Source organism: Delphinus delphis, chromosome 16 (assembly GCF_949987515.2).
Source record: "Delphinus delphis chromosome 16, mDelDel1.2, whole genome shotgun sequence".
Classification (NCBI taxonomy): domain Eukaryota; kingdom Metazoa; phylum Chordata; class Mammalia; order Artiodactyla; family Delphinidae; genus Delphinus; species Delphinus delphis.
In genome coordinates this window covers 8,228,831-8,249,690 of record NC_082698.1, presented here as the reverse complement: position 1 = coordinate 8,249,690, position 20,860 = coordinate 8,228,831, and the positions used below count along the sequence as shown (strand labels likewise).

The 20,860-nt window shown below is 41.6% G+C and overlaps 1 protein-coding gene across 2 annotated transcripts in view; it reads right to left on the bottom strand.

Moving 5' to 3' along the window:
- Window positions 1-20,860, bottom strand: part of CPXM2 (carboxypeptidase X, M14 family member 2) — a 120,488-nt gene that overhangs the window by 68,959 nt on the left and 30,669 nt on the right. The window lies entirely within an intron of this gene.

Genomic DNA, 20,860 nt, shown 5'->3' with positions numbered 1-20,860 from the left:
GAAAGAGAGGGGTGCTCTTCACTACTACATATAAAATAGATAACTAATAAGTACCTACTGTATAGCACAGGAGACTATGCTCAATATCTTGTAATAATCTACAAGGGAAAAGAATCTGAAGAAGAATATACATATATACATGTATACGTGTGTGTGTGTGTGTGTGTGTGTGTGTGTGTGTGTGTGTGTGTATCTGAATAGCTTTGCTGTACACCTGAAACTAACACAACACTGTAAATCAACTATACGTCAATTAAAAAAGAAAAAAAAAGAGAGGGGTGTTCTTCAAAAAGACCCAGAATAGAAGAAAATTAAGACAAAATTTTTTATGAGATTTTGAGGAAGGGGGTTGGGAGGAATAGAAGAGAATGAGGAATTGGAAAAAAAAAATAGTCATCGTGCCCTGAACTTATTCTAAATCATAAAAAGGAGTTGCTTATTATTAACAAGCTGGAAATATTTCAATATGATAAGTCCTCCTGTTGCCCAGTGTAAAAGATGAAATTTAATGAGTTCTATTACTCATTCGTCCAACAGACACAGACCGTCTCCTACATACCAGCCTACACATGCCAGGTGCTGGGGGTACAAAGGTGAATCATCCCCTCCTAGAATCTCAGGATCCAGGCAGGAAGAAAGACATGAAAATAGATGAATTAGAACATAATAGGGAATGTGTTATTTCAGGAATAGGAGCAAACTGCTATGGGAACACTCAAGCCTAGCACAGCTAACTTGGTCTGGGGGAGACCACGGACAGGTGGTCTGACTTGCCCCAAGTCAGAGATGATATTTGAACTTGGAGTTGAAGGTTAAGTTTATCTAGTGAAAATTTATTTATTAGCATTTAAGTCATTTGATGTGTCTGAGTGTCAGCTACTACTACTACCAAAGATTCCCTTGATCTGAATTTACAAGGTACGTGACGTTTCTGTTCTGGAATTTTCCCTGTATTATTACCATGTGAAGAGACAATGCCCTGACCTAAAAAAAAAAAAAAAGACAAGTGAGCCAGGTGAAGCTTTCTAATTTACTAAGATCTTCTCTGCATGAATCCCGTTTTCCTCTGGTTATTTCACAAGTGCATAATCAGATGAAAAAAAGTCTGAGTGACAGTCAACAGATAAGAATGATAAGCCAGTCTATCTTCCCTACCTCTGAGTACTCTGCAGCTCAAATTCTTACTTGTAATAGCCAACGCTGACGGGAAGCTCAGAGCTCAGCTATAGCAGGGGAACAGCTTGGCTAAGGGTCCCATTAGCGGAGCCCATCCATCACTGCACCAGCTAACATAAGCCTTTATCAGGACCAACACCGCATACGCATTCCCAGTCCATTCCTGAAACAATCTTGAAACAGCTTTGAGAGAATGTCAGAATACTAACATATCATGGTCTTCTAAAAGCACTACCATCTCAAATGAAGGTGAATTAAAAAACTGTTAGTCTACATTCTCCAGAGACCCAAGCTCTCAGTGAGCCAGCACCTCCGTGTCTGATGGTACACAGGGTGTCTGCAACAAGGACCTAGAGGTGCTGCAAGGTTCTGCCTTCTAGAGCCATCAAAGAAAAGCTAAATTTTGCAAGTGTGTGTTAATGGTCCCACCTGTGCTTCAGTGCATTTTGTTAAAGTGATGACAACTCTTAAGTATAACCCCTCATCTCCCAACATTACCAGTCAACGGGGAGATCACCATCCCAGCCTGAAGGCTATAATTACACAATTGCTCCCTTTCTTCATCTAAGGCACTTATCCCCCCAGTGGAGGAGACCTGAAACCCATTAACGACCTACAATATCACAATTCATCTTCTTTCAAGAAACCATAATACACACTCCGTTTTTGTTGTGGTTCCTCTTTTCTCATAAACTGCCCATGAGACGGGTGCTTAGAATAGCTTAATTTATTAAAATTAACCTTCACCTTGTCTTTGCTATATGCCAAGTAGTGGCCCCAGCAACAGAAATACAAAGGTAGATGACACAGGCCGTCCTGCCTTCCTGGAGCTCAGAACAGGCAGGTGGACTGAAGTCCCCTCACGGTGCTTGTGTCCTGGTCTTGGCATCTCAAAATCACCCACTGCACAGTGTGTTGATTAAGAGCTTGTGCTCTGAAGTCCTATCTGGGTGTGAATCCCAGTTCTGCAACTTTCATACTGCATTAATTCAGGCAATTTGCCTAAATGCTCTTCTGTGCCTCAGTTTCCCCATCTGTTCAAGTGACAGGATGCTGCCTGTGCTTTCAACAGGGCCTGGCACTTAGAAGCATGGGCTCAAAAAGAATTGAACACTCAGTAAATGCTAGGTATCAGTAGGCCTAAAACAATGAATATTTGGTAAATCATGGAAATATGGGTGTTTTAAGAATGATTTCACACTGTACAAAATTCCAGGGAATTGCAATACTATTCCAGTTCATTGGTGTCACATTTTCTATAACCTCAAATTTCCAGAATAGAGTTATAAAATCTGAAAAAAGAGGAGGCCCACCGTCTAAAGTTCTTAACAGGAGTCCATGTTGCCCCCTCCGGCAACATTTGCAGTCATTTTTGGCTGTCACAACTCGGGGAGGTGTGTGCAACTGGCAACTAACAGATGGAAGCCAGGGATGCTCCTAAACATTCTACAATGCACAGGACAGCAACACCTCACAAAGAGCTGCCCGTCCCAAAATGTCAATCATGCAGAGCTTAAGAATGCCAGTTTATGGGCTAAGCAGACAAGAAAGAGCTGCCCACAGCCCAGGATGTTCATCCCTACAGGACCATGAAAGCTTGGAGCAGCTGTCCTCGTGTCATTCGGCCAAAGTCTACTGACTGGTACCCGACATTCAATTTACAGTTCCCGTTTTTGCCAGTCTGGATAGTTTGCTTCTGCTGCCAATCTCAGTTCTTCCTGAGCACCCCAGACAGTCAATTAAACGTAATAAGGTGTCAGGAGATTGAAGAGCCCTTCCTGAAGCTGACTCTTTGGGAAATGACAGCCACCTCTGCAAAATCAATTATACATTTATAAAGCAAGCATCTGGGAGAATTCAATGAAAGAGGAGGTACCAGCCCCAGAGATGTCACCAAATTACACCAGAATGCCAAAAATGATATCAGTAAAATGTCTGCTACTGTAGGATGTGCTCCACAGAAATGAGGCAGAACACCAAAAAGAGGAAGATATCAGATCCAGAAAAAATGGGTTCCAACATAGGAGGGACTTCTCAGAATGATGGTGAAGAAGTCCCGAGATACTAGTGATGTAAAAGACCCAGAAAGCAACCTATTCAGAATACAGCAGGTCAAAGGGCTCCCGAAAGAATGTCTACGGAAACACAAAACAACAAAGGTCAGACTGAACATCATTGAACAGATCTGACCTTATAGAAAGTTATATTGAAGACTATTGCAGCATGTGGGGAGATGTTTTTAAAAACATGAGCAGTTCCAGGAAAACAAAAAGTTGTCAAGAAATTATATAAAAGAAACGATTTCTTGGCTCAAAACTACAATAATTCTTGGCTCGATAGTAAGCAATATTTATAGTCATAACAATGAAAACCTCAAATGTAAATTTATCCAAAATCTGAGATGCGACTTTATTGGAAAGATTAAAGAGGGGTAAAGGAGTGATTTTAAAAATGAGCTGAAATTCTCATCTTCCGTAATAAGAACTCAAAAGATAAAGTCCCAAATTTATATAAACCAATACATATCAATACGTGCATATCATTTAGAAATTAAGATTTAAATGTCCAAAGAAACAATTTAAAAGAGCTGGGAGTAGTTGCCCCATTCACAGCATTCAGGGGCAGTCAGGGGGTGGGGTGGAATGTGGAATGCCTCAACAGGAACTACTGTTTTATTTTGTTTTTTACAACTTTACTAGGAATAACTGACAGATACAATTGTATACATTTAAAGTGTACAACATGATGATTTGATATGCATATACATTATGGAATGATTACCAAGATCAAGATAATTAATGCAGCCATCACCTCTGGTGTTAACTCACTTTTTTGTCTGTGCGGTGAGAATGCTTAAGATTTAACTCTCAATAACTTTCAATATTATACAATACTGTATTACTAACTATAATCACCACGCTATATGTTAGATCCTTTGAACTTATTCTTCTTATAACTGAAAATTTATACCCTTTAACCTACATCTCCCCATTTCCCCTCCTGCTCAGCCCGTGGCAACCACCATTCTATTGTTTATTTGTTATAATCCTTTAATGTTTTGATTTCTTTAACTACTTGCTCATAAAACTGATTAAAATAAATTTTAATTTTAATGAGGAAAGGAAAGGAGATGCACAGATATAAATAGTAACTGATATACAACCTACTTTTTTTTTTGCAGTACGCAGGCCTCTCACTGCTGTGGCCTCTCCCGTTGTGGAGCACAGGCTCTGGACATGCAGGCTCAGCGGCCATGGCTCACGGGCCCAGCCGCTCCGCGGCATGTGGGATCCTCCCAGACCGGGGCACGAACCCGCGTCCCCTGAATCGGCAGGTGGACTCTCAACCACTGCACCACCAGGGAAGCCCTACAACCTACTTTTAAAATTATTCTTGACTAGGCACTCTGATCTGAAGTGCCAATGAAACTAGATGAAGTACAAAGAAAAGAAAAAAAAAAAGCAAGCTGCAAACCCTCTGAAAAAAGTGCCTCTGCACCTCTAGCTTGTGCGGAGGTTGGTGTCTTCAGTGGAGTCTCCTATTGCAGGGGAACCTTCAAGATGGCGGAGAAGTAAGACGTAGAGATCACCTTCCCCTCTACAAATACATCAAAAATACATCTACATGTGAACAACTCCTACAGAACACCTACTGAACGCTGGCAGAAGGCCTCAGACTTCCCAAAAGGCAAGAAAATCCCCACTTACCTGCCGTGTGGCTGACAGGGTCTTGGTGCTCTCGCCTGGTGTCAAACCTGAGCCTCCGAGATAGGAGAGCCGAGTTCAGGACATTAAACCACCAGATGCCTCCCGGCCCCACATAATATCAATCGGTGAGAGCTCTCCCAGAGATCTCCATCTCAAAGCTAAGACCCAGCTCTACCCAACGGCCAGCAAGCACCACTGCCAGATGTCCCATACCAAACAACTAGCAAGACAGGAACACAGCCCCACCCATAAGCAGAGAGGTTGCCTAAAATCATACTAAGTTCACAGACACCCCAAAACACACCGCCGGACACGGCCCTGCCCACCAGAAAGACAAGATCCAGACCCACCCACCAGAACACAGGCACCAGTCCCCTCCACCAGGAAACCTACACAAGCCACTGAACCAACCTCACCCACTGAGGGCAGACACCAAAAACAAAAGGAACTACGAACCGGCAGCCTGTGAAAAGGAGATTCCAAACAAAGAAAGACAAACAAAATGAGAAGACAGAGAATTATGCAGCAGGTGAAGGAGCAAGGTAAAAACCCACCAGACCAAACAAATGAAGAGGAAATAGGCAGTCTACCTGAAAAAGAATTCAGAGTATTGACAGTAAAGATGATCCAAAATCTTGGAAACAGAATGGAGAAAATACAAGAAACGTTTAACAAGGACCAAGAAGAACTAAAGAGCAAACAAACAATGATGAACAACAAAATAAATGAAATTAAAAATACTCTAGAAGGAATCAATAGCAGAATAACTGAGGCAGAAGAACGGATAAGTGACCTGGAAGATAAAATAGTGGAAATAACTACCACAGAGCAGAAAAAAGAAAAAAGAATGAAAACAATTGAGGACAGTCACAGAGACCTCTGGGACAACATTAAATGCACCATTTCAGGGGTCCCAGAAAAAGGAGAGAAAAAGAAAGGGTCTGAGAAAATATTTGAAGAGATCATAGTTGAACACTTCCCTAACATGGGAAAGTAAATAATCAATCAAGTCGCGCAAGTGCAGACGGTCCCATACAGGATAAATCCAAGGAGAAACACGCCAAGACCACATTAATCAAACTACCAAAAATTAAATACAAAGGAAAAAGATTAAAAGCAGTGAGGGAAAAGCAACAAATAACATACAAGGGAATCCCCATAAGGTTAACAGCTGATCTTTCAGCAGAAACTCTGCAAGCCAGAAGAGAGTGCCAGGACATATTTAAAGTGATGAAAGGGAAAAACCTATAACCAGGATTACTCTACCCAGCAAGGATCTCATTCAGATTCGACGGAGAAATTAAAACCTTTACAGACAAGGAAAAGTTAAGACAATTCAGCACCACCAAACCAGCTTTACAACAAAAGCTAAAGGAACTCCCCTAGGCAGGAAATACAAGAGAAGGAAAAGACATACAAAACAAACCCAAAACAATTAAGAAAATGGTCATAGGAACATACATATCGATAATTACCTTAAATGTAAATGGATTAAATGCTCCAACCAAGACACAGACTGGCTGAATGGATACAAAAACAAGACCCATATGTATGCTGTCTACAAGAGACCCACTTCAGACCTAGGGACACATACAGACTGAAAGTGAGGGGATGGAAAAAGATAGTCCATGCAAATGGAAACAAAAAGAAATCTGGAGTAGCAATTGTCATATCAGACAAAATAGACTTTAAAATAAAGGCTATTACAAGAGACAAAGAAGGACACTACATAATGATCAAGGGATCAATCAAAGAAGAAGATATAACAATTGTAAATATTTATGCACCCAACACAGGAGCACCTCAATACATAAGGCAAATGCTAACAGCCATAAAAGGGGAAATCGACAGTAACACAATCATAGTAGGGGACTTTAACACCCCACTGTCACCAATGGACAGATCATCCAAAATGAAAATAAATAAGGAAACACAAGCTTTAAATGACACATTAGACAACATGGACTTAATTGATATTTATAGGACATTCCGTCCAAAAACAACAGAATACATTTTCTTCTAAAGTGCTCATGGAAAATTCTCCAGGACAGACCCTATCTTGGGTCACAAATCAAGCCTTCGTAAATTTAAGAAAATTGAAATTGTATCAAGTATCTTTTCCAACCACAACACTATAAGAGTAAATATCAATTACAGGAAAAAAATGTAGAAAATACAAACACATGGAGGCTAAACAATACTCTACTAAATAACCAAGAGATCACTGAAGAAATGAAAGAGGAAATCAAAAAATACCCAAAAACAAATGTCAATGAAAAAGCGACAACCCAAAACCTATGGGATGCAGCAAAAGCAGTTCTAAGAGGGAAGTTTATAGCAATACAATCCTACCTCAAGAAACAAGAAAAATCCCAAATAAACAACCTAACCTTACACCTAAAGCAATTAGAGTAAGAAGAAGAACAACAAAAAAACCCCTCAAAGTTAGCAGAAGGAAGGAAATCATAAATATCAGATCAGAAATAAATGAAAAAGAATTGAAGGAAACAATAGCAAAGATCAATAAAACTAAAAGCTGGTTCTTTGAGAACATAAGCGAAATTGATAAACCATTAGCCAGATTCATCAAGAAAAAAAGGGAGAAGACTCAAATCAACAGAATTAGAAATGAAAAAGGAGAAGTAACAACTGACACTGAAGAAATACACAGGATCATAAGAGATTACTACAAGCAACTATATGCCAATAAAATGGACAACCTGAAAGAAATGGACAAACTATTAGAAAAGCACAACCTTCCAACACTGGACCAGGAAGAAATAGAAAATATAAGCAGACCAATCACAAGCACTGAAACTGAAACTGTGATTAAAAATCTTCCAACAAACAAAAGCCCAGGACCAGATGGCTTCACATGCAAATTTTATCAAACATTTAGAGAAGAGCTAACACCTGTTCTTCTCAAACTCTTCCACATACAGCAGAGGGAGGAACACTCCCAAACTCATCTATGAGGCCACCATCATCCTGATACCAAAACCAGACAAAGATGTCACACACAAAAAGAAAACTACAGGCCAATATCACTGATGAACATAGATGCAAAAATCCTCAACAAAATACTAGCAAACAAAGCACATTAAAAGGATCATACACCGTGATCAAGTGGGGTTTATCCCAGGAATGCAAGGATCCTTCAATATAAACAAATCAATCAATGTGATATACTATATTAACAAATTGAACGAGAAAAATCATATGATCATCTCAATAGGTGGAGAAAAAGCTTTAGACAAAATGCAACACCCATTTATGATAAAATCTCTCCAGAAAGCAGGTATAGAGGGAACCTTCCTCAACATAACAAAGGCCATATATGACAAAACCACAGCCAACATCTTTCCGAATGGTGAAAAACTGAAACCATTTCCTCTAAGATCAGGAACAAGACAAGGATGTCCACTCTCACCACTATTATTCAACATAGTTTGGGAAGTTTTAGCCACAGCAATAGGAAAAGAAAAAGAAATAAAAGGAATCCAAATACGAAAAGAGGTAAAACTGTCACTGTTTGCAGATGACATGATGCTATACATAGAGAATCCTAAAGATGCTACCAGAAAACTACTAGAGCTAATCAATGAATTTGGTAAAGTAGCAGGATACAAAATTAATACACATAAATCTCTTGCATTCTTATACACTAATGATGAAAAATCTGAAAGAGAAATTAAGGAAACACTCCCATTTACCATTGCAACAAAAAGAATAAAATACCTAGGAATAAACCTACCTAAGGAGACAAAAGACCTGTGCGCAGAAAACTATAAGACACTGATGAAAGAAATTAAAGATGATACAAACAGATGGAGAGATATACTATGTTCTTGGATTGGAAGAATCAACACTGTGAAAATGACTATGCTACCCAAAGCAATCTACAGATTCAACGCAATCCGTATCAAACTACCACTGGCATTTTTCACAGAACTAGAACAAAAAATTGCACAATTTGTATGGAAAGACCCCGAATAGTGAAAGCAATCTTGAGAAAGAAAAAATGGAGCTGGAGGAATCAGGCTCTTGGACTTCAGACTATACTACAAAGCTACAGTAATCAAGACAGTGTGGTACTGGCACAAAAACAGAAATATAGATCAATGGAACAAGGTAGAAAGCCCAGAGATAAACCCACTCACATATGGTCACCTTATCTTTGATAAAGGAGGCAGGAATACACAATTGAGAAAAAACAGCCTCTTTAATAAGTGGTGCTGGGAAAACTGGACAGCTACACGTAAAAGAATGAAATTAGAACACTTCCTAACACCACACACAAAAATAAACTCAAAATGGATTAAAGACCTAAACGGTAAGGCCAGACATCATAAAACTCTTAGAGGAAAACATAGGCAGAACACTCTATGACATAAATCACAGCAAGATCCTTTTTGACCCACCTCCTAGAGAAATGGAAATAAAAACAAAAATAAACAAATGGGACCTAATGAAACTTCAAAGCTTTTGCACAGCAAATGAAACCATAAACAAGATGAAAAGACAACCCTCAGAATGGGAGAAAATATTTGCAAATGAAGCAACTGACAAAGGATTAATCTCCAAAATATACAAGCAGCTCATGCAGCTCAATATGAGAAAAACAAACAACCCAATCCAAAAATGGGCAGAAGACCTAAACAGACATTTCTCCAAAGAAAATATACAGAATACAACAAACACATGAAAGGATGCTCAACATCACTAATCATTAGAGAAATGCAAATCAAAACTACAATGAGGTATCACCTCACACCAGTCAGAATGGCCATCATCAAAAAAATCTACAAACAATAAATGTTGGAGAGGGTGTGGAGAAAAGGGAACCCGCTTGCACTGTGGGTGGGAATGTAAATTGATACAGCCACTATGGAGAACAGGATGGAGGTTCCTTAAAAAACTAAAAATAGAACTGAACTACCATACGACCCAGCAATCCCACTACTGGGCATATACCCTTTGAAAACCATAATTCAAAAAGAGTCATGTACCACAATGTTCATTGCCGCTCTATTTACAATAGCCAGGACACGGAAGCAACCTACGTGTCCATCGACAGATGAATGGATAAAGGAGATGTGGCACATATATACAATGTAATATTACTCAGCCATAAAAAGAAACGAAATTGAGTTATTTGTAGTGAGGTGGATGGACCTAGAGTCTGTCATACAGAGTGAAGTAAGTCAGAAAGAGAAAAACAAATACCATATGCTAACATATATATATGGAATCTAAAAAAAAAATGGTCCTGATGAACCTAGGGGCAGGACAGGAATAAAGACCGAGAAGTAGAGAATGGACTTGAGTACATGGGGAGGGGGAAGGATAAGCTGGGACAAAGTAAGAGAGTAGCATTGACATGTATACACTACCAAATGTAAAATAGACAGCTAGTGGGAAGCAGCTGCATCGCACAGGGAGATCAGCTTGGTGCTTTGTGACCACCTAGAGGGGTGGGATAGGGAGGATGGGAGGGAGGGAGATGCAAGAGGGAAGAGATATGGGAACATATGTGTATATATAACTGATTCACTTTGTTATACAGCAGAAACTAACACACTATTGTAAAGCAATTATACTCCAATAAAGATGTTTAAAAATAAATAAATAAAATAAAATTATTCTTTAATTACCGGGGTGTCTACACAGCACCTACTATGTTCCAGGCGTTACGCAAAATGCTTTGCTTTATGGCACATACAGAAGACTGCGAATCTCAAAGTCACTCTGCTGCTGTGAAATCACTGATCTCCATTGTACATATTTCATGATCATGGGCTGCCTCTATACAGAAACATCCGGAAGCAAATTAAAAAGTTATATCCAAGTGAATGTAACTAGTTAGTGATTCCAGGATAATTAAAACAGCTGCCTGCCACTTTACAAACATAGCGCAGTGCTATTTGGACAGAAACAGAAAAAAGTAATAGTTATTTTTAAATACTTTTGAGAAAAAAATATTAGAAGCAGAGGCTGAAACGTCATAGCTACCGACGAGTTAGCTCCTTTGGAGGCAGTGGTTACCTAAAAATGTTAGATGTGACATCTGATTATTATAGGTAAGTAACTAATCTCCCATAAAAGGCCATAACGTGGTCTGAATACCTACCTTCAGTAAACCTCTGTGATAAACCCATAAAACTGCCTGGGTGCAAATCAGCTGATCCTTCTGCAAATTAGCAGAGCTCCCTGCTAGTTCAGGCCTTGGTCACCAGTAAAGTTGGTTAAAAAGAAACAATCATTGTTTTGAAGCCATTTTGTAAACCCCAAACCAATTTTTAAAAATTTTCTTGCACTGGCTAAGGAAACCAATAAACATCTAGAGTATGAAATTAAAAACATTTAAAAGTAAAATCTATTAGGGAATTCCCTGGCGGTCCAGTGGTTAGGACCTTGTGCTTTCACTGCTGATGCCCTGGGTTTCCTGGATTGGTTTTCCTGTTTTCTCATTTTATATAAATGAAACTTTATGTAGCTACTCTTTTGTGCCTGGCTTCTTCCACTCAATGTGAAATCTGTGAGATTCATCCATATTATTGCAGGTAACAGTAACTTACTCCTTTTCACTGTTGTATAGTATTCCACTGTGTGCATATACAAATGACTTATCCATTGTAGTGGTGATGGACATGTGGATTATTACCATTTGGGGGTATCATGAATAATAATGCTATGAACCTACCTGTACATGTCATTTGTACACATATGAATGCATTTCTTTCAGGCATAAGAGTGAATTTGTTAGATTAACAGGTATGAGAATGTTGAGCTTCAGTAGATACTACCAAAGAGATTCCCAAAGTGGCTGTCCTATTTCACAATCCCAGCACGTATAAAAATTTCTATTGCTCCACGTCTTTGCCCACACCTGATATTGTCCTTTTTCTTTTTTTTGAATTTTGTTTTATTTTTTTATATAGCAGGTTCTTATTAGTCATCAATTTTATACACATCAGTGTATATATGTCAATCCCAATCACCCAATTCATCACACCACCATCCCTACCCCGCCGCAGCTTTCCCCCCTTGGTGTCCATACGTTTTTTTCTCTACATCTGTGTCTCAACTTCTGCCCTGCAAACCGGTTCACCTGTACCATTTTTCTAGGTTCCACATACATGCGTTAATATACGATATTTGTTTTTCTCCTTCTGACTTACTTCACCCTGTATGACAGTCTCTAGACCCATCCACGTCTCAACAAATGACCCAATTTCGTTCCTTTTTATGGCTGAATAATATTCCATTGTATACATGTACCACTTCTTCTTTATCCATTCATCTGTCAATGTGCATTTAGGTTGCTTCCATGACCTGGCTATTGTAAATAGTGCTGCCATGAAAAATGGGGTGCATGCATCTTTTTGAATTATGGTTTTCTCTGGGTATATGCCCAGTAGTGGGATTACTGGATCATATGGTAATTCTATTTTTAGTTTTTTAAGGAACGTCCATACTGTTCTCCATAGTGGCTGTATCAATTTACATTCCCACCAACAGTGCAAGAGGATTCCCTTTTCTCCACACCCTCTCCAGCATTTATTGTTTGTAGATTTTCTGATGATGCTCATTCTAACTGGTGTGAGGTGATACCTCATTGTAGTTTTGATTTGCATTTCTCTAATAATTAGTGATGTTGAGCAGCTTTTCATGTACTTCCTGGCCATCTGTATGTCTTCTTTTGAGAATGTCTATTTAGGTCTTCTGCCCATTTTTGAATTGGGTTGTTTGTTTCTTTAATATTGAGCTGCATGAGCTGTTTATATATTTTGGAGATTAATCCTTTGTCCGTTGATTTGTTTGCAAATATGTTCTCCCATTCTGAGGGTTGTCTTTTCGTCTTGTTTATGGTTTCCTTTGCCTTGCAAAATCTTTAAAGTTTCATTAGGTCCCATTTGTTTATTTTTGTTATTATTTCCATAACTCTAGGAGGTGGATCAAAAAAGATCTTGCTGTGATTTATGTCAAAGAGTGTTCTTCCTATGTTTTCCTCTGAGAGTTTTATAGTGTCCGGTCTTACATTTAGGTCTCGAATCCATTTTGAGTTTATTTTTGTGTATGGTGTTAGGGAGTGTTCTAATTTCATTCCTTTACATGTAGCTGTCCAGTTTTCCCAGCACCACTTATTGAAGAGACTGTCTTTTCTCCATTGTATATGCTTGCCTCCTTTGTCATAGATTAGTTGACCATAGGTGTGTGGGTTTATCTCTGGGCTTTCTATCTTGTTCCATTGACCTATGTTTCTGTTTTTGTGCCAGTACCATATTGTCTTGATTACTGTAGCTTTGTAGTATAGTCTGAAGTCAGGGAGTCTGATTCCTCCCACTCCGTTTTTTCCCTCAAGAGTGCTTTGGCTATTCGGGGTCTTTTGTGTCTCCATACAAATTTTAAGATATTTTGTTCTAGTTCCATAAAAAATGCCATTGGTAATTTGATAGGGATTGCATTGAATCTGTAGATTGCTTTGGGTAGTATAGTCATTTTCACAGTATTGATTCTTCCAATCCAAGAACATGGTATATCTCTCCATCTGTTTGTATCATCTTTAATTTCTTTCATCAGTGTCTTATAGTTTTCTGCATACAGGTCTTTTGTCTCCTTAGGTAGGTTTATCCCTAGGTATTTTATTCTTTTTGTTGCAATGGTAAATGGGAATGTTTCCTTAATTTCTCTTTCAGATTTTTCATCATTAGTGTATAGGAATGCAAGAGATTTCTGTGCATTAATTTTGTATCCTGCAACTTTACCAAATTCATTGATTGGCTCTAGTAGTTTTCTGGTGGCATTTTTAGGATTCCCTATGTATAGTATCATACATATCATATAGTGTCATCTGCAGTGACAGTTTGTCTCTTGTAACATTCTTTATTTTAAAGTCTATTTTAAAGTCTAATTTATCTGAATTAAAGTCTATTTTATCTGGAGTATTGCTACTCCAGCTTTCTTTTGATTTCCATTTGCATGGAATATCTTTTTCCAACCCCTCACTTTCAGTCTGTATGTGTCCCTAGGTCTGAAGTGGGACTCTTGTAGACAGCATATATATGGGTCTTGCTTTTGTATCCATTCAGCAAGCCTGTGTCTTTTGGTTGGAGCATTTAATCCATTCACGTTTAAGGTAATTATCGGTATCTATGTTCCTATGACCATTTTCTTAATTGTTTTGGGTTTTTTTTTTGCAGGTCCTTTTCTTCTCTTGTGTTTCCCATTTAGAGAAGTTCCTTTAGCATTTGTTGCAGAGCTGGTTTGGTGGTGCTGAATTCTCTTAGCTTTTGCTTGTCTGTAAAGCTTTTGACTTCTCCATCGAATCTGAATGAGATCCTTGCTGGGTAGAGTAATCTTGGTTGTACATTCTTCCCTTTCATCACTTTAAGTATATCATGCCACTCCCTTCTGGCTTGTAGAGTTTCTGCTGAGAAATCAGCTGTTAACCTTATGGGAGTTCCCTTGTATGTTATTTGTCATTTTTCCCTTGGTGCTTTCAATAATTTTTCTTTGGCTTTAATTTTTGCCAATTTGATTACTATGTGTCTCAGTGTGTTTCTCCTTGGGTTTATCCTGTATGGGACTAGCTGCGCTTCCTGGACTTGGGTGGCTATTTCCTTTCCCATGTTAGGGAAGTTTTCAACTATAATCTCTTCATATATTTTCTCTGGTCCTTTCTCTCTCTCTTCTTCTGGAACCGCTATAATGAGAATGTTGTTGCGTTTTATGTTGTCCCAGAGGTCCCTTAGGCTGTCTTCATTTCTCTTCATTCTTTTTTCTTTATTCTGTTCCACAGCAGTGAATTCCACCATTCTGTCTTCCAGGTCACTTATCCATTCTTCTGCCTCAGTTATTCTGCTATTGATTCCTTCTAGTGTAGTTTTCATCTCAGTTATTGTATTGTTCATCTCTGTTTGTTCTTTAATTCTTATAGGTCTTTGTTAAACATTTCTTGCATCTTCACGATCTTTGCCTCTATTCTTTTTCTGAGGTCCAGGATCATCTTCACTATCATTATTCTGAATTCTTTTTCTGGAAGGTTGCCTATCTCCACTTCATTTAGTTGTTTTTCTGGGGTTTTATCTTGTTCCTTCATCTGGTACATAGCCCTCTGCCTTTTCACCTTGTCTATCTTTCTGTGAATGTGGTTTTTGTTCCACAGGCTGCAGGATTGTAGTTCTTCTTGCTTCTGCTCTGATATTGTCCTTTTTTAAAAAGCCATCCTAGTGCCTATCACATCTCGTTGTGATTTTAATCTGTATTTACTTGATGACTAATGATAAAGAGCACTTTTTACTATGTTTATTGGCCATGATATTGCTCCACAACCATAGCAGGGCTCCAGCATACTGGCTTTGCTTTAGTTCCTCAAATATATCATATTCTCTCCACCACAGGGCCTTTGCACACAGTGTTCCATTCAACCTGGAATTCTCTCCTATCCCCTCTGCCAACTCTTCATCTGATAAACTCTTAACTTCTAATCCTGCTTCACATCTTGTAGCCCATCCTCAGGAAAGTCTTCCAGATTTCTAGACTGAGGCAGGTTTCTTGGGCATAGCGAGCCATGGTGTTATGGGTTGGATTATGTCCTCCAGAAAGATATGTTCAAGCCCTAATCCCTGGAACCTCAGAATGTGAATTTATTTGGGAATAGGGTTGTTGCAGATGAAATTAGTTAGGCAATGATAAGGGCCCTAAACCCAATGACTGGTGTCCTTATAAGAAGGGGAAATCTGGATACAGAGACAGACATACAGAGAGGAAAGATGATGTAGGAGCACACAGGGAGACCGCCCACGACCACAGAGGCAGAGACTAGAGTGATGCCACTACAAGCCTAGGAACATCCTGGGCCGCATGGGGACCAGAAGCTGGAAGAGGCAAGGAAGGATCCTTTCCTCGCAGCCTCAGAGGGAGCGCAGGCCTACAAGCACTTTGATTTCACACTTCCAGCCTCTGAATTGTGAGAGAATAAATTCCTATTGCTTTAAGCTGCCCAGTTTGTGACACTTTGCTATGGAGGCCCCAGGAAACTAATGCACCTTGTCCTCTCCTTCTGCGTATGCATTACAGGTTGTAATTGGGCATTCACCTGTGAGAATTTTTTTTAAATAATTTCATTTCCCCATTACATTATCCAAGGCCAAAAAAACATCAGAGAAGGCATCCTTGACTCCTCTTTTTCTCACATCCTCTTCCAAACTTCATCCACTTCATCAGAAAAGCCTACTTTCAAAATATCCAACAGCCAACCACTTCTCAGCACCTCCACACTCCCGTCTTGGCCGGAGCCAGCACTACCTCTTCTCCGGGATGCTGAGATCAGCCCCTGCCACACCAGCCTTCCGCTGCTCCTTGGTAACTGGTAACTGCTGTCGGCGCAGGACACTCAGGCCACTCCCACTGCCCAGATGCTCCTCCCACAGCTACTTGAGCCCCTGCTGATCCTTAAGCACAGATATTACCTCCCAAAAGCCCAGACCTTGATCACCTTTAACTATAACCTGCCCCTTCCCCACAGCCGGCCCTCTTGACCCCACTGTCGGCTACAGGTTTGTTTTTCTTCTCTCCGTCACACTTATCACCTTCTAACATTCTATAAAAATTTTTATTACTTTTCTTGCTTTCATGTGCCTCCCTCCCTCTCGACCGTAAGCTCTCAGATGGCAAGGATCTCTGTCTGTTTTGGTCACTGAGGCATCCCAAGCATCCAGCACAGGGCCCAGGACACAGGAGGTCCTCCAGAAACATTGGCTAAAAGATCAGGGACTGGTTCTGGTTTTGCTCATCATCGTCTCCCCAGGACTTGTGATTTTTAGTGTCTGCCTAGCACCAATAAGGTCCCCAGGAGGTGGGGTTTTTAACGAAATGAATGAATACAAGAAAGAATCTGTTCCGATCTTTCTTTCCCTCCTCCCTTCCTGTCTTTCATACTCTCTCCACACGAGGCTTCCCTGCTTGTGCAGTGTGTGCTGTGTCCACTGGAGCCCCAGCTCAGAATGACCTGCACCCCTGACTCTTAACTGTACACGTCCAGGAGACAGTCTGGCTGGCCTGCGTGTGGCTGGGCAGACAGCCCAGAGGGCCCATCCCCACGAGGCACCATTTGAGAAGGCACAGTTGGGTTGTGCCAACTGAATGGACATGAGGTCCCATGGGGGCGACTGCTGACACCCATCAGACTTCTCTGGGTCTCGCCAGGATGTGGGCCTGGAAGGTACTAGGTGATGCAGAAGCCAGTGGTCAAGGAGATGAGTCAGAAGGTGGGGTGCTGGGGGAAACCACAAGCTAGTGAACACACTGAACCTTCTCGTGGGCACCTGAGACGCACCAAAAGGAGCACGGAAAACCCTACGGCCGGAAAAGTTCAGTCTGAGCCTCAGCTCTGCACTTACTGGCTGTCGGGTTAGGGCAGGTCAGTCAGCCTCTGACTTCAATTCCTTTTCTCTAACCAGAGTTTCCCTCTGAGTATGCTGAAGATGAAATGAAATATTAACTTAATGAAATTTAGTAAAATAGTAAAGAAAAATCCACACGGCAAGCAGAACGGAGTCCACTCCTGCACCAGGGAGTCGGTGCTTCCAGAATGGCCTGGGATCCAAAGGTCAGGCGTCTCTGTTACTCGGGGCTCCCCTGTCCTCGTTGCCCTGCTCTGTTCCTAGTTATCACACTCGCGTTTCACGATGCTTCCGAGAATGAGACCAGGACGTCAACCTCATTATGGCAAATTCTCACTTTGAACTTTCCAAAAGTCATGATTTAAAATACTCAGTCCTGCTATTCCCATAAAAATCCTAATACCACAAATTCCAACATCTTGGCATCCAAACACTGTGTCCCAGACTGTTTCTTGAAGCCAGATGCGGAATGAAATCCCTTTATCGGAAACGAGCACAACATTCCTTGATTTGGAAACTCTCCCCACCGTGATGATTTCTGCCTCTGCAGCGCCCAGCACATAAACAGCCCCCAGTGAGGGCTTGTCGAGTCACAGCAAGGGTTTGTACAGCCAGAAAGAAATGGGAGGCTGACAGGCAGAGAAATGGGATGGTGTGAAGGAACAGACAGGCTTTGGGGTCAGAAGACCTCGGGTGCAGATGATTCCAGCAACAGGCAGGAGCGGGGGAGAGCGAGGTGACGCCTGAGAAAACCATGCTGCCCTGGGTGGTCCCCATACGCTCCCCGCCCAGATAAACGTGGGGCACCAGGTGTCTCAGGGCCAAAGAGGACAAGGGGACAGATGTGTGGGATGTGCCCATGCTCGTGAACTTCGACATCAGGATAAAACTTGGTTCAATGCTCTATAACTGACTCCCTGTGGGTATATCTGAGGCCACGGGCGTTGGCCATCTTCATGGCTTACACCTCATGTCAGGTAAAAAGATGATCAGGTCATTGGCAGTGGGTTCTAATATCAGCACCCAGCTGCTCTGTGGAATTTATTGAATGGAATGACTTACAAGAGGAGCTGTGTTTCGTTCCAGTGGTGCTGAGAAATGGTTCAGACAGATGCTATTATAACCACACATTTCCTCATCAAAGAGGGCTCACACACGTGAGACAGGTCGTGGGCCACAGAGAGTCAAATAATGGTGACCAGGCATTGCAAAGACGTCTGCAGGTGTTAATGCCCCATGTTTTTTCTTGCAACCTCAAAACAACAGCTCTTTCTTTAAAACTCTGATCAGAGGGTTTCCCTGGTGGCGCAGTGGTTGAGAGTCTGCCTGCCGATGCAGGGGACGCGGGTCCGTGCCCCGGTCCGGGAAGATCCCACATGCCGCGGAGCGGCTGGGCCCGTGAGCCGTGGCCGCTGAGCCTGCCAGTCCGGAGCCTGTGCCCCGCAACGGGAGAGGCCACAACAGTGAGAGACCCGCGTACCGCAAAAAAAAAAAAAAAAAAAAATTGTTTTCAGTCAATTTAACGTGTCTCCTTACCAGTAGTGATGGTTTTTTGGAATTGATTGTTGTTGTTGTTGTTGTTCCGATTACAGAGCTGCATAGATTTTGAACCTTATTTTTCCTGTGAACTTGGATTTTATAAGTGCAAGATTTTGCAGACGATGAGCATTTACTGAACTGCATTTGCCACGTTATAGCAGAAACACCTGTCTCGGTGTTAGTCCGTTGGGAGATGCTGTAAAAGAATGCCTTAGACTGGGGGGCTTAGGAGCAACACAGATTTATTCCTCACAGTTCTGGTGGCTGGAAAGTCCAAGATCAAGGTGCCGGCCGATTCGGAGTCTGGTGAGGGAGGGCCTGCTTCCTGGTTCATAGACGACTGTCTTCTCCTTTGTCCTCACGTGGTGGAAGGGGTGAGGCGGACTCTCAACCACTGCGCCACCAGGGAAGCCCTGATTTAAAACAATTTTTTAAATACAGCTATGATGATAGAATTTGACCTTAAAAAACCACAGTTAAAGCAGTATGGTGGAAAGGGGTGTAAGGAAGAATGGAAGCTGCTGGGTTGTGAGCAAATGGGCGAAGGACCTGAGTGGTAAGCGTCCTAGGACAGGGCACACGGCCACCCTAGCCAGGGCACCGCAGAGTGACGAGCACCATGGACAGGACCGAGTTCTTCCGAGGCTTCTGCCCGCAGCCGTGTTGATGGTCCCCGGGGTCAGGGCTGCCGCCTGGTCCCGCAAAACACTGATGTACTGGCAAAAATGGTACATGAACCAACCCTACTTCTGTGCCACAATGACATCATCCCATACTTGCCAATCACACATGAGCAAATTTGCAATAACGAAACACCAAGACGTCCAACCTGCCTGCACCAACCCCATCCACTTCGGGGAGACTTCAAGGCAGCCACGGTGCCCTTCGCACTGCAGCAGCTCCCCAGGAGCACCTATGAGGCACATACATATGTGCAGACACAGTGCTGACAGTGTGGGAATCTCAGAAAAACAAGATTCACACGACCTGGGGAGGGTGGCCCATGAGTAAATCAATGTGAGATAAACGTCAGAAAAGAGACTCGCACATGGTTTAATAATCATCCGGAGATGCCTAGAACACTTTAGCTGTTGGTCGCGACAGTTTTATGGCGTCGTTTGGAGCAGCAGCTCCAGGTTTAAAGCAGCTTGGAGTCACATCCTGCCTCTCCTGGGAAATCTCAACAAAGTTACTCTACCGATCCATGCAGCTGTTTTCTATGAGACAGAAGTAATAATAATAATAGTCCTTGTCTCACGCCAAGGAATAAATGAAATAATGCAGGTAAAGCACTCAGCACAGCACCAGTGACTATCAGAGCTGCTTCCAGCTCTCCTTCTGCTGGAGACTGAGGCATCTGGAGGAAAGGGAACAAACAGGAGCTTTTCTTCTTGGCTCTATAAGGGCCGTACAGTTCTGGTACATAAAGGGCACTTTGCAACGGTCAGGTGAGTGAACAGATTTTAATGGGCACGAACGTGGCATTTGAGAATTGCTGAGGATGACTCTCCTTCTTCCTCCTTCTGATCCTCACATTCCGAGAAGTGAGCGAAGGTGAGCATCTTGCCTAAAGCCTGTCGGCTCGTCAGCAGGAGGACCAGGGAGCGGCCGAGCCTGAGTTCTGGGTGGATCACAATCATGCCTGCAGAGCCTGACCAGCAAAGGGCTGGACTGACCTCGCTCACATCCTGCACTAAATGCGTTTAAATACGGTTTCTAATTCCAATACCTTGCTGTTTCTCACACATAAAATTCTATGAGCTTGACAAGCCTACCAAATACTCAGATGTGAGACAAGATGCAGTTATGTTTACACTGCATTCAAACTGCATGTGTGGGAAGATGCATTTTGGGGCACCTGTGGCAGTGGAATCACGCCTCACCTGGCACCAATCCTGGCACCAATTCTGGAACGTGGGACCCACCAAAGGGCGTCTGTCCTTAAAGCTACCGAACACTTTAAGCAGAGGAGTGAGAAATCCCAGAAAATGTTTTAAAATTATAAATCATCTCATTTCACTGCTCAAGGAA